At 36.3% G+C, this 12,501-nt stretch overlaps 1 long non-coding RNA gene across 2 annotated transcripts in view; it reads right to left on the bottom strand.

The window, feature by feature from the left end:
- Nucleotides 1–11,832, bottom strand: part of LOC126738434 (uncharacterized) — a 41,745-nt gene extending 29,913 nt beyond the window's left edge. For both annotated transcript variants that reach the window (XR_007661338.1, XR_007661339.1), the window contains exon 1: nucleotides 6,828–11,832. This is a non-coding gene — a long non-coding RNA (uncharacterized LOC126738434). The remainder of the gene's footprint in view (nucleotides 1–6,827) is intronic.
- Between the last annotated feature and the right edge of the window lie 669 nt (nucleotides 11,833–12,501).

The raw sequence follows: 12,501 nt of genomic DNA, 5'->3' as shown, positions 1-12,501 counted from the left end.
TATTAATCTAAAAGGTGTGCCTTGGTCGAGTAATTAAATTTTTAATGCGCCCCGAATACAAAATTTATGTTATTTGTTACAGGATTAATTACGCTTTAGACGGAATCTGGAGAATCCTAACTTTTATTCCTTTCGTTAAGATATTTAAAAATGAACTTGTTATAAATTTTTCTTTCAAAACTTTATAAGTACGCGATTGCTGACTGAGACACCCACTATAATTACAATTGCCTTTGATTTTTAATGAAAATCGCCAATATTTTTCATTGAACCACTATCAATGTTATCACCACTTTAATTGTTTGTTATTGTTTACAATATACTGTGCATGGAGAAGATTTCACGACAATTGAATTGGTCAACCGGCTTACTAAAGCGGACGCCAGTGGCGCCGCGTGTCGAATTATTCCGATTTGTCCCGTATTTGTATTTTCTACTAGGCACTCTATGGTTTGCTTATTAGTGATCTATATACGGGTTTTGGTTGGGCCCATAGCGGCTAAACCTATAGAATAACGAGAGAAGTTCCTCAATCTCCGGTCTTGCGCCCGGACGTCTTTTGGACTACTACTTGAGCAGTTCCGCGATGCTTCTGGGGGGTCTTTCCAGCTCCTGCGTCTGTCAAAAAAGAACCGTGCTTTCCGCTGTGACGGAGAGAGATTAAGTCGTCAAATAAATCTAGTATCATCTCTCTCCGCCAGCACCTTTTTAGTTAAATTAACACCAAACACTGAAATTTATTAGTGTTTCTTCACTTTCAACCAATTATTTTTTGAAGCAGGATGGCTCTTAGTGGTTCGATGCCTCTCGAAACTTCGAAAGTAGTTTTCACCGTTGGTGACATTTTATTTGGTGTTCTGTGTTTCCATTGAGAAATCTCTATTTTGAGCTGATTTGATAATAGGTCATATGATTATGACGTATGATTTTAATTATAGGTCAGTAAATAAAATAGGACTGTAAAAAGCATAGCATTTACTATCAAAATATTTTAGGTATTTAAAAAATATTTAAACGATAATTACAATAATTTAAATTCAGCGATATTCAAAAAGCTGAATCGACTTTTTAAAAATAAGAAATTACCTACTTATACCTTCCCTTAAACAATTTGTTTTACAATGTCATGCTGGTAACAAAAAGAAACCCTTAAAAACATTTAATAAACCAAATCAGCCAAAACTTTTTCTCTAAATTGACTTAAGGACCATGGTTATCCAAAAATGTGTATAACTTAAGGTGGATTAAGTTGATTAGGCAAATCAGTTTTTGAGAAGGATATGTCAATCTGAATGTGTCATCATTTTCTTTAAACTGAACAAATAGGTGGTGTTTCTACTCCATGCGAATATCATTTCTACTCCAGCATCCCATCAAAAGTGTTTGGAGCAACTCGATAATTGGTGACATTTTTAGTCCGACTTACATGGCAGATCTTTCTCCAAGATTTTTGTAAGGATAATTCGATGTTGGCACGTTTGTAAAATAATTTATCAACCCATGACTCAAAAATAGTACAAAAAGCTATAAAATTACTCAAAAACTTTAAATTGGAAGAAAATCATGAGGCTTGGCTTGTTTTCCACCCAAAGAGAACTTAAAAAAGATAATCGTCAAATACGACAGCTTAAATGTCATTAACGTCACTATTGTCATATTTGATGTACGTCAAAAATTAGTTAATCAGAATCAATCGGCCATCTTGGGTGGCAGACTGTTCTGCCCTCTTTATTTGTGTCTTTCTGTTTTTAACTCAACTCAACTCAAAAATGCTCTATTGTCAATATAAACATAGAAGTTGTAGACAAAGCCAATAGACTGTACATTAAAGGAATAAAAACAAGAACATAATTTAAAATAAAATAAAATTATATAAAACTTTGAAAAATACTTAAATGCTAATCATTAAAAAATTCACTTAAACTATAGTACGCTTTACTAGCAAGGAATATTTTCGTCCTTGTACGTAGGCTTTTTTCAGTCTTAAGTTGTCTTATTTCTAGTGGAAGTTTATTAAACAGCTTTCTACCTCCATATATGATAGAGCTACGGACAAGTTCAAAATGAGGAATGGGTAGCCTCAACAAATAATTTTGTCGCGTATTATAGTGGCTTCCTAAGTGGAGTTCTTGTTTATATTTTCTAAAAACTAAGCAAACTGTTTCCAAAATAAAGATACAACACAGGGTTAAAATATTATGACTTACAAAAAGCGGGCGACATGAGTCACGAGGCTTGGCCCCACATAGATATCTAATGGCCCTTTTCTGGAGTACAAACACTGAAACTAAAAAGTGAATTTGAACATGAACCCCAAAAGCAAATTCCATATCGAAGGTGTGACTCGATAATCGCGAAGTATGCAGATCTGACGATGGAGAAATTAAGACTGGTGGCAATAACCCTTAGGGCGTAGCAGCCTGATGAGACTTTTCTACATACATTCACAATATGGTCTTCAAATTTAAGGAACTTGTCTATGGAAAGACCCAAAAACTTACTGAACGGTGGCATGGTGATGGCTTCGATATTTAAACATATATCATTTGTAATACATTTAAAATTAAGGATATTTGTTTTAGAAACATTAAATGTTAAAAAATTTGCATCACACCAGTCTTTTATTTTTAACAAATCTGCACGTATATTGGCCTCCATTTGAGACACATCAGAGTCGTGCCAGAGGACGGTGGTATCGTCGGCAAACAATGTAAATTTGCCAGTTACCTGCAGTTGTGGCAGATCGTTCACATAAATGAGAAAAAGTAAAGGACCAAGTACTGATCCTTGCGGAACACCCACATTTATATTAAGTTCCTTAGAGATACCATCATTAAATTTGACAGCCTGGACACGATTTGATAAGTAGGAACGAAACCACTCAAGGGCAGTTCCTCTGAAACCATAGAGCTCCAGTTTCACCAGCAGCACTCTGTGACTCACGCAGTCAAATGCCTTGGACAAGTCAAAGAATACCGCTGCTGCAACTTCACCAACATTCAGTCGGTTGTACAGGTGCTCTAGAAAGCTAAAGATAGCATCATTTGTGCTCACAGACTCACAAAAGCCAAACTGCTGAAGACTCAATAGGCCAAACCTATTTAAAAATGAAAGCATCCTCACCTTAACGAGCCATTTCACTATCTTGGCTAAAGTAGGCAATAACGCTATAGGTCTAAAGTTAGAAGGACAGTCGCGATCGCCACCTTTGTACGAGAGGAACAATCATTGCTCTTTTTAAGCACTCTGAGAAAACTCCAGACATAAATGAAAAGTTAATTGACTCGACCAAGACTTGCAAAGCAACAAGAGGTAAAGTAGAAAATATTTTAAGAGAAAGCCCATCCCAACCTGATGAACTCTTATTCTTAATATTAACCATTAACTGTTTAAGCTCTTCTACACTTGTGGGGGCAAAAAAGAAAGATTCGGCTACTACCACATTGCTGAGATAGCTTCTGGGATCTATTTTTTGTGAGAGATTGGCTGCAAGGTTACTAGCAATATCACAGTAGAAGGAATTGAGGACATTGGAATCTAAGGTACTTGGAATAACCAAGACATTATTTTTGCCCCTTAGCTCATTTAAAATCTTCCAAGACTCTTTTGCTCTGTTGGAGGAATTATTTATCCTCCTTTGAAAGTAGGTCCACTTAGCCATTTTTATTGAGTTTCTGTAAATCTTGCGGTATCTGTTATAATAATTTAAAAATGTTGCATTATTCATAGCGTATTTCCTAATGTAAAAAAGAGAGCGCATATTTTTCCCAGATACCCGTAAACCCTTAGTATACCAAGGTTTTCTATTTCGTTTCTTAATATTGACAACAGGAAAAGCAGTGTTAAAATTGTTTAATACTATTTGATGAAAGCTATGCAGTGGGTTAACAGTAGTCAATACATTATTCCAACTTGACATATTGCAAAGCAAAGAGAATTTGCGGAAATTAGCTCTAGCATAAAGTCTATCGCGTGCAAACTTATTCTCATTAGCGTTACTATTAAGCTTTACTAATCCCACTATTGCCTCATGGTCAGACAAACCGGCATTGATTGTTGTACACTGATTTTCGTGTTGGTTAAAATTCGTACAGAAGTAATCTATTAGTCAGGAAGAAAATGCTGAAATCCGGGTTGGCTGATCCACGTGCATCTTAAAATTAAATGAGTTTAACAGATTAAAAAGCATTCGATTTGATCCATTAGATTTGTCTAAAAAATTTACATTAAGATCGCCAGTCAGAATCAACATCGCATTAACCGAAATTTCATTTAAGAGGATCTCCAACCTTTCTAAAAACAAATCTAAATTACCAGATGGAGATCGATATAATCCTAAAATATACAAATTTAACTTACTGCTAAATACAATAGAGAACTCGCACAACTTTTCAATCAATAGATGATCAAATCTGTCAATAGTAATAAACACAAATTTAGTTAAAAAAGCTTTCTCTAACATAATGTACCACCATGTGTATATTGCTTGAGTGAAAATTCGGAAATTAGTACATAACCAGGGATATCAATAGGCTCGTCAGACCTCAACCAGTGTTCAACAAGAATTAATACACTAGGAACGTTAACCGATTCTAAAAATAGTTCAAATTCGCTAACTTTTGAACACACAGATTGAACATTAAGAAATGCTAGGGAAACTTGATTATGGTGGGAGTTTCTATTAAAACAGAAGATCCAATAGCAAGGGTGTCTATAGATTGGTCTAGTTGAGGCGTAACCGAAGACCTATCTTCGATCAAGGGTGTATCGCTGTTTATCCCACTATTGCTAATACCTAAAGATGCTAATACTAATTTGGATGACAGAAAAGTATTTTTAACATATAAAGATAAAAGTTTGCACATAGATTTGGCAGAGTGACGGTACCTAAAATGTCTGACATCAGTAATTATTCTCACAGAAAAGTTACGGTTACAGATGAAAAAATTCATAAAACGAATTGTATTGTAATATCTGCTTTTTAAGCACTTATTAAAATTGCATTTAATACAAACAATTACATTAGTTATCCTGCCCATTGATAGCAAGGATTTTATTTGGGAAAAAGATGGCAATGTACAAGAAAAATCAAGACAAACAACAACAACATCATTCTTCGTATAGTTAACAATTAGCGGAAACGCATAATTACATAAGGTCTGGGCTGTAACATTACTAAACACATAACCACAGGTGTTGTATGACAAGCTCAGAATACCTGAGAGAAGAGAAGAGAAACCTCTAGCACTAGAATCACCATAAATTAGTACATTTGATTTTGCTCGTGGGTTGAAATGCGCTTTTGCTAAGCAGTTTGTAGATTTTGATTGAAGATTTGTAGTCGTCAAATCTTTTAAGTTACTGCTAGCGTTTCTATTTAGAGACAGGATATCCTTCTCCGCTTCAAGAGTTTTAATTGATGTTAATATGTGCGTATTAATACAATTTAGGCTTTCAATCTCTGTCTGCATACTCTTAATCTTGTTTTTGTGATATTCAGTTTCCTTTTCAAGCATTGTAATGGTATTAATCAAATTTTGATTAAGATCACTTAGCTCTTTTAACTTCTCTGAAAGTTCCTCATTTACCCTAGTGTATGAATCCACTTGTAGCTGTACTTCTTTCTCTTTAGTTTTTAGATTCTGAATTTCATTCCTTAACCCATTATTTTGTTCATTTAAAGTTGCAATATGCAAAGAAAAATTAGCTTCTGCCTGTGAAACCTCGTCCTCAAATACTTGACTATTTCTACGCAGTCTCTCTAAATACCTGTCCTTTCCTTCCAGCTCCTTTAGCAAATGTTTAATTTTTTCGTCATATATCCTATTTTCACTCTCTTTTTCATTATGACTATTTTGACATTGCTCTGAACATAAAATTTTGTAAACTCCTATTTTTACCACTTCTGTCATTCTTTCCAAACAACTTGGATGAAAAACAGAGTTGCAGACTATACAAATATAATTTAAAAAGAGCTTATTTTTACAACACTTAAAACTGCGAGACATCCTGTACTATTAAAATATTAAATTGATTTAAAACTTAATACATAAATTCACATAAAATTATTGATCTACCTACTCAATTCAGCAGATAATAATAAATATAATTTAAAACGCCAAATAAATTCCCAGCAGCCTGGCCCAGTGCAACCACCTACTCAGTTCAGTGGCAGAACAGAGGTCAAGTTTCAGGGAAGTCAGGTCAGTCCAGCAATACAGAAAAAACCAACGCACTTCGAAAAAAACAAACACACGAGTGCGATAAACCCAGAAATACCAAACAGACCAAACCAAAACTATTTAAATGCCAAACAAATTCCCAGCAACTTTGCCCAGTGCAACCACCTACTCAGTTCAGTGGCAGGACAAGGCCAAGTTCCAGGGATGGAATAACGTACTGTCGGAGAGCAGTAGTGCCTGTGAAGGGGATCGTCTGCTCGTCGATGCTCAATTCTTTACTCCTTGGTAAAGTAATACACTTTTCACGAATCGCATCGATGATAGGTTGAACTTTTACCTCATTTGAAACACTAAAATTGTTAACAACATGTAGAAAATTTCTTAATTTAAAAATATGGTCTCTAGATAGCTGAGTAATACAAGATATTTCAATTCCCTTCATAAAATACAACCGCAGCCGTGGAAGTCCAAAAATGCCCATTAAAATATGTATTCCAGTCAATATTCGATATTATTTGGCTGTTGACTTTAGTGGTTTTTTTTCATTTGCTTGCATGGCACAATTATTACTTTGTTCTGATAAATTTTCCCAAAAATAATCTGGAAAGTATTCATAAAAATAGTTCAGGGGTGTCCAATACTCACTCAATACTTGTAACTGCCATTCCGGATCAAGGTAGACATCTTCTCGACTTTCAAAAACATTTCTTTTCCATTTTACTTCTGCGGTTTTATTTTTTGTTTGCTCCTGGCAGGTTCTCCAGTTCTCTAGTACTTTCTTATTCTGGATAAGGAAACATTATCGTCATCAGACTTCTCTTCAATGGTATCAGAAACCGAATCTGCGTCTGCCGACGCCGGCTCGTCGTCTTCATTATCATTTGCCTCAATTCATTCACTGTTTTTGGCGGTGATTTCGTCATCATCATCGCGCAAGTAAAAGTCACTGTCATTTATAATCTCTTCAAGATCTTTATCCGTCAGTGGTTGCATACCACCTTAAAAAAAAGACGAAATAATAACAACAATAAAATTTAAAATTTTTGGGTAAAAAGTAAAAACTTGAATCAAATACAGTCCCGACGTCCAAGATACTGCACAAAATCAAAAGCCGAACACTCTGTAGAGCGACGTTACATTTTCTGTACGTATATTTGTTGATTTACTAAATAGCAGTCAATTTATTTGATTTTAATCAGTATTTTATCAAAACAATCGAAAATAATGCAAATGTTACCTAGTTTCTGATACGACGCCATGATTTACAACACAACACCTGTTCCGTCAAAACAAAACTGAAAAAAATCCAACGTTGCCAAATATTTTCAACAAAATATTTTTTGGCGTATGCACGTCCAGTCCGCTGCACGTGCATGGCGGGCTCCAAATCACGTTAAGTCGTCGAGAGCCCGTACTAATGTATTTTGAAAAATGTACAGCGGGCTGGACGTGTGGACTAAAGAGGCTATATATTATTCTATCATCAACAACACGGACAGACAATTCATAATAATTTGGTTTTGGGAAACAGTGAACCAAATACTTTTAAATAAAGATGGTGATACATTCATTATTCACGTATGAATTAAGGAGGAAGATACATCGCCTGTTCCAGACGATATACCCAAACGTCATTTACAAATCGCCAAAAACTAGGCAATCTACTGTACTCACACGTCAAACGTCAGCGTCGTCAACTTCATTACCTTATTTAGTAAATTTTTTGTTGGCAACACTAAAAATGTTCAGAGTGACCAACAATAAAAGGACACAACCACTATAAACATGGAGGCCACCAGGCAGTGGTCTTTTTGGGTATTTTGGCCATATGCATTAGCAGTCCAGGTATATTTATTAAGTTCGTGGGTGATATAAACAGAATGTGGTGAGCCATTGGTGTCAAATGTCTTTGCCAATTAACATAATGACATGAATGTCCAACTTATATTTATAATAAGAATAGGTTACACGTGTTTCGTGTAGGTAACAACAAATTTAAGACACTCGGTGATATATTGACTAAACTTAAATAACTACAGTTAAATTCCCTAAGATCTTATAATAAACGCGACTCTCAGTGTTTTTTGGTTGAGTGCAACATTAAATTCGCGCCACGTTTCTTAAATCTAACAGTCGTATCAGTCATGCTGCAGAAAGAAAAGTTACTCAATGTTATAAACAATAAAATCAAAGAAACTTTGGCAGGAATCAGAAAATATGATACAGGCCGCAGACATAGCTACTAAAAACGTCATAAGAGCACAAATAATACCGTTTTTGAACAATAGTTTGACAGACTATTAATCAATCGTCCAATTACCAAAAATTTCAAAATCAATTTTCTAAATTGATTTTTAATACAAGGGACGTAATATCCAACAAAATAAGTAACTCATTATAAATCCGTCACAAAAATACAGATTTTACTTATTATTTTTCTAATTGTTGTGCTGTGTGAAGGTTTTGTAAAAATTTCTATCGTCACTTTATTATTTTGTTGTCTTCGTTCAGCGTTTGTCATATATCATTTTAAACGTTTGCTATACATGGCCTATACATTGCATTTTGGAGTGATACCTATCCTTTACTATTATTGTTACCATTATTAATACTAAAAGTATTTTCTTATAAATGACGCGACAGAAAAATGTTATATTCTGTACATATCTAATGCATATACGTGTAATTAAATCACATTTAATTTGCATAAAATTTCCGTCGCATGCTCGACTAAAATCAATCACTTTTAAAATATCTAGAACACACAGCACATCTCATATTATTATTCCTAAAGGCACGCACAATGCTTTCCCGTTGTGCCGGACCATTGTCCATCCATTGTCTCCGTCATTGCCCTATTGGATTACGTATGTCGCAAAGGGCCATTGTTTGGCCAACATCGGTCAAGCGTCGTTAAGTATTCCTTAACGACTACAGGACGCCGTTAATTGATATACGCTGTCAGGGCGAATCCAGAAGTGGGATTTGTGCTGCTTTAATTGCACGTAGGACGTCGTGGAGTATGGCCGCATTGTTTGCTTTATTATTGACGTTAGTAAAGGAAGTTCTGAGCCTTTGTTTATGTATTAGAGTAAACTGCATTCAAATATTTGTATAAAATTGCTTAATTCTTTATTCAATATTAATAGCAGTGGAAAAAAGAAAAAATGCTGTGTCCATATTAAACTAAAAGTTATTTTCCTCGTCTTGTAATCTTGTTATTCTTTTAGGGCTTCTGTAGTATCTATAGTTATCATTTATGTATTAAAATCACACTGTACACTATAATGTATTTACAATAAGTAATTGGTATAAGTAGGTTAGTGAGATTGTTATTATATTATCATGTCTAGGTTTGTACGAGGTGGAATGTATTAACATATTTTGAAGGATGCAACCGTACTATGTACTATTTTCATGTTGAAAAATAAATACTTTTTATCTGTTATTAAAGAAGAATGTTTCATTTTCTACTGCCTTAAATCCCCATATATTACAATACAGTATCTCTGGAAAATCATGAAATGAAAATTACTATAGACAATAAGATGCTACGAAGCCTGAGGTCATCTTAACAGGGAACCCCGTAGTATTTCCAATATAAATTTATTCAATAACAATAAATATCTTAAGTCGGCATGCAATGCTCGCAGGAGTACCCGATACACGGGTGCGAAGTAACCTCTTTGAGACCGTGCCGATGCTCTTTTGTCGGTTCTACCGCGGCCAATTAAATTATATGATCGATGATGCGGCCGGGTCACGCGACCCATTCCGACTTATTGCCATCGAACGAGGGATTGTTTTTCCCCTGGGAAATTGATTTTATTGACTTTCGAAAGTCGATGCTTTCTTTACTGCACGTCTTGCGAGGATAAACATAACCCGTTGTTGTCATGAGAACTTTATAAAGTTTATGTATATGGCGTCTAATAATAAGGAATTTGTACTTGTAATCATGATGTACAGGATAATTGACTAAATTAAATAGTTTTTTTGGCAGAGTTTACTCAACGCCCCGGAATCCTCAACATTTTTCTTCCTCCAGTTGAATTTAGTACTGCATCGCGTAGTTACAAGAAATTATTCGCTTCATCTCCTGACATTACTAATTCTCTCGACTCATCTGTGGTTAAGTTAAGGTGATATCTCTGATGCTCTATAAGGTGCGAAGAGACCACTCGAATTTCTCCTTGTTGATGAGGAATACTTCCAGGATTACACGATCTTCTTATGAAGAACTTACTCACTATAGGGGTCACTTCGGGATCTAGACCATGCTGGATGAGCATACAAATAAGATGTGGCAGGTGCAACTTAAAATAATCGAGGTTACCATTCATGTGCAACTTTTTAGGCTTGATTTACTAAAGAAAAAGAAAAAACTTCCATTTACGATCCCTAGCAACAGGTCTTTACTGACATTTCCTCTACACTTTCTCCCCGAACGCCTTCACGTCTTAGAAGTGACCAGAAAAAAAGAAACCGCGTCTCAGTATATATAGAAATGACTCAGTCAACAAAAAGCACCAAGAGGAATGCTTATTTCTAAAGCAATCTTCCTGCACGGCCATTTGCCATTTCAATTTATTTAAGTAGGCCAATATCATCAACGTGTATTGACATGGACCCGAAGAGATATAGGCTTATCCGTCTCTAGCTAAAAGAAAATTCATAGAAAGACATATCCTAAAATACCTAGAAGCCAACACTATCCTTCTCGGTCAATTTGATTTCCGAAGCACACACTCCACGGTACATCCACTATCTCATTCTAGATATAACAAACATTTTCAACTGCTCTTCCTGACAAATATTTATCCATACCTCATCAGATCCTAGAAGAAGCTCCATAGGCTATTAAAGTGAAAACTAGTAAAACCCATAACAAATTCCATACAACCCTGAAATGGAAAGGTATGCATCTTTATTGGGATAAACTGGTTCCTGTGCTTCCTAGACCTATACAATATACGCTTTACTTTTGGAAATTATCAGTAGCTCTAGGAAGATTTTAGCTAATTCATGTAAGGGTGTTTACACCCAAAACCGCAGTATTGATTTTGCAGTATTAACCTGTCGGGCGCGTCTCCGTGTGCAGGATAGAAAAAAGTCCAGGAATAGAGCACCGATTAACGATGATTATAATTGAAACCGATGGTATAAAACCCGTTTGAGTTGATTCAAAGTATATACGGTAAACCGCCCATGGCGCAATGATCCCCGCGACGTGCACTTGCACCTCAACGGAGCAAAGCTAAACGGCAACCGCGCTTAAAAAGCCACCGAAATCCAACCCCTTGACCAATGCCTTAGCAACAGAACAGAAGGGAACGCAAACAGTTCTGAGGGTAGCACACCAGGGTCCTAAAGATTCAAAAAAAAGATACCAGGAGCCCAAACTGGGAACCAACTCATACAGAGATTGTGGAAAGAGAGAACAAAATGACCATAACTGCGAGAAGTTTCCCCGAAACACATATCTCGAAGGAGCAGTCCAGCACTCTAAAGAACTGGTTTCTCAGCAGAATACCTGCTCTGCAAAGCGAGTTGCAGACAGCGCCCATACTTGCAGATGCAAGCTATGGTGGGGGGAGTCCTTCACATCATCAGCGTCGATGAGCCGATCAAAAACTGGCTTCTCGGCCTGATGGAGAAGGAGACTCCCTATGAAAGGAGCTAAACTCCTAAAAACGGAAACCAGCAAAACCACAAGGTGGTGGCTTGGATGCCAAGTCCTATCTAGGAACCGAAAGTACTCTTACACAGGTTGGATGTACAAAATAACACCAGCCTATCGAAAGTACTCGCTATGAAAAAAATTACAAGCGGTACTTTGTAACCTTCCTCATTGACGAGGAATAATGGCCGAAAGTAAGGGAAGCGAAGCAATCGCTATATCTCAACTTTGGTAGCATCAAGCTGAGGCACCTGGCTAAGCCCCAAGAGAGTCCCAACGGATACAGGAACCACGATGGAGACGGAGGAATCCATGCCGAGAACCTCCGCCCAAGCGTAAATAACAGACCTGCATGGAGTAAGGTTTTTACAAGTAAAGTTACATCACTGCAAGGGTGCAACCACAGTCTTGAGTAAGTACATGGTCGGTAATGATATTCATATAGCCCTAATACAGGAATCGTATATTCACAGGGGTCAGATAAGAGGACTAGGGAACCTTACAGGCAGACTTGTATCAGACCAAAAAGAGGTACCCAACGCAAGAAAATGCATCTTCATAAGAAAAAGGCTAAGGCCACACTGCTGCAGGGACAGTTTTGCGACAGGGATACGGCGGCGATCAAATTGCAAATTAAAA

This window comes from Anthonomus grandis, chromosome 7, assembly GCF_022605725.1.
Source record: "Anthonomus grandis grandis chromosome 7, icAntGran1.3, whole genome shotgun sequence".
NCBI lineage: Eukaryota > Metazoa > Arthropoda > Insecta > Coleoptera > Curculionidae > Anthonomus > Anthonomus grandis.
The sequence above is the reverse complement of the archived record's forward strand: the minus strand, read 5'-3'. Positions and strand labels throughout refer to the sequence as shown.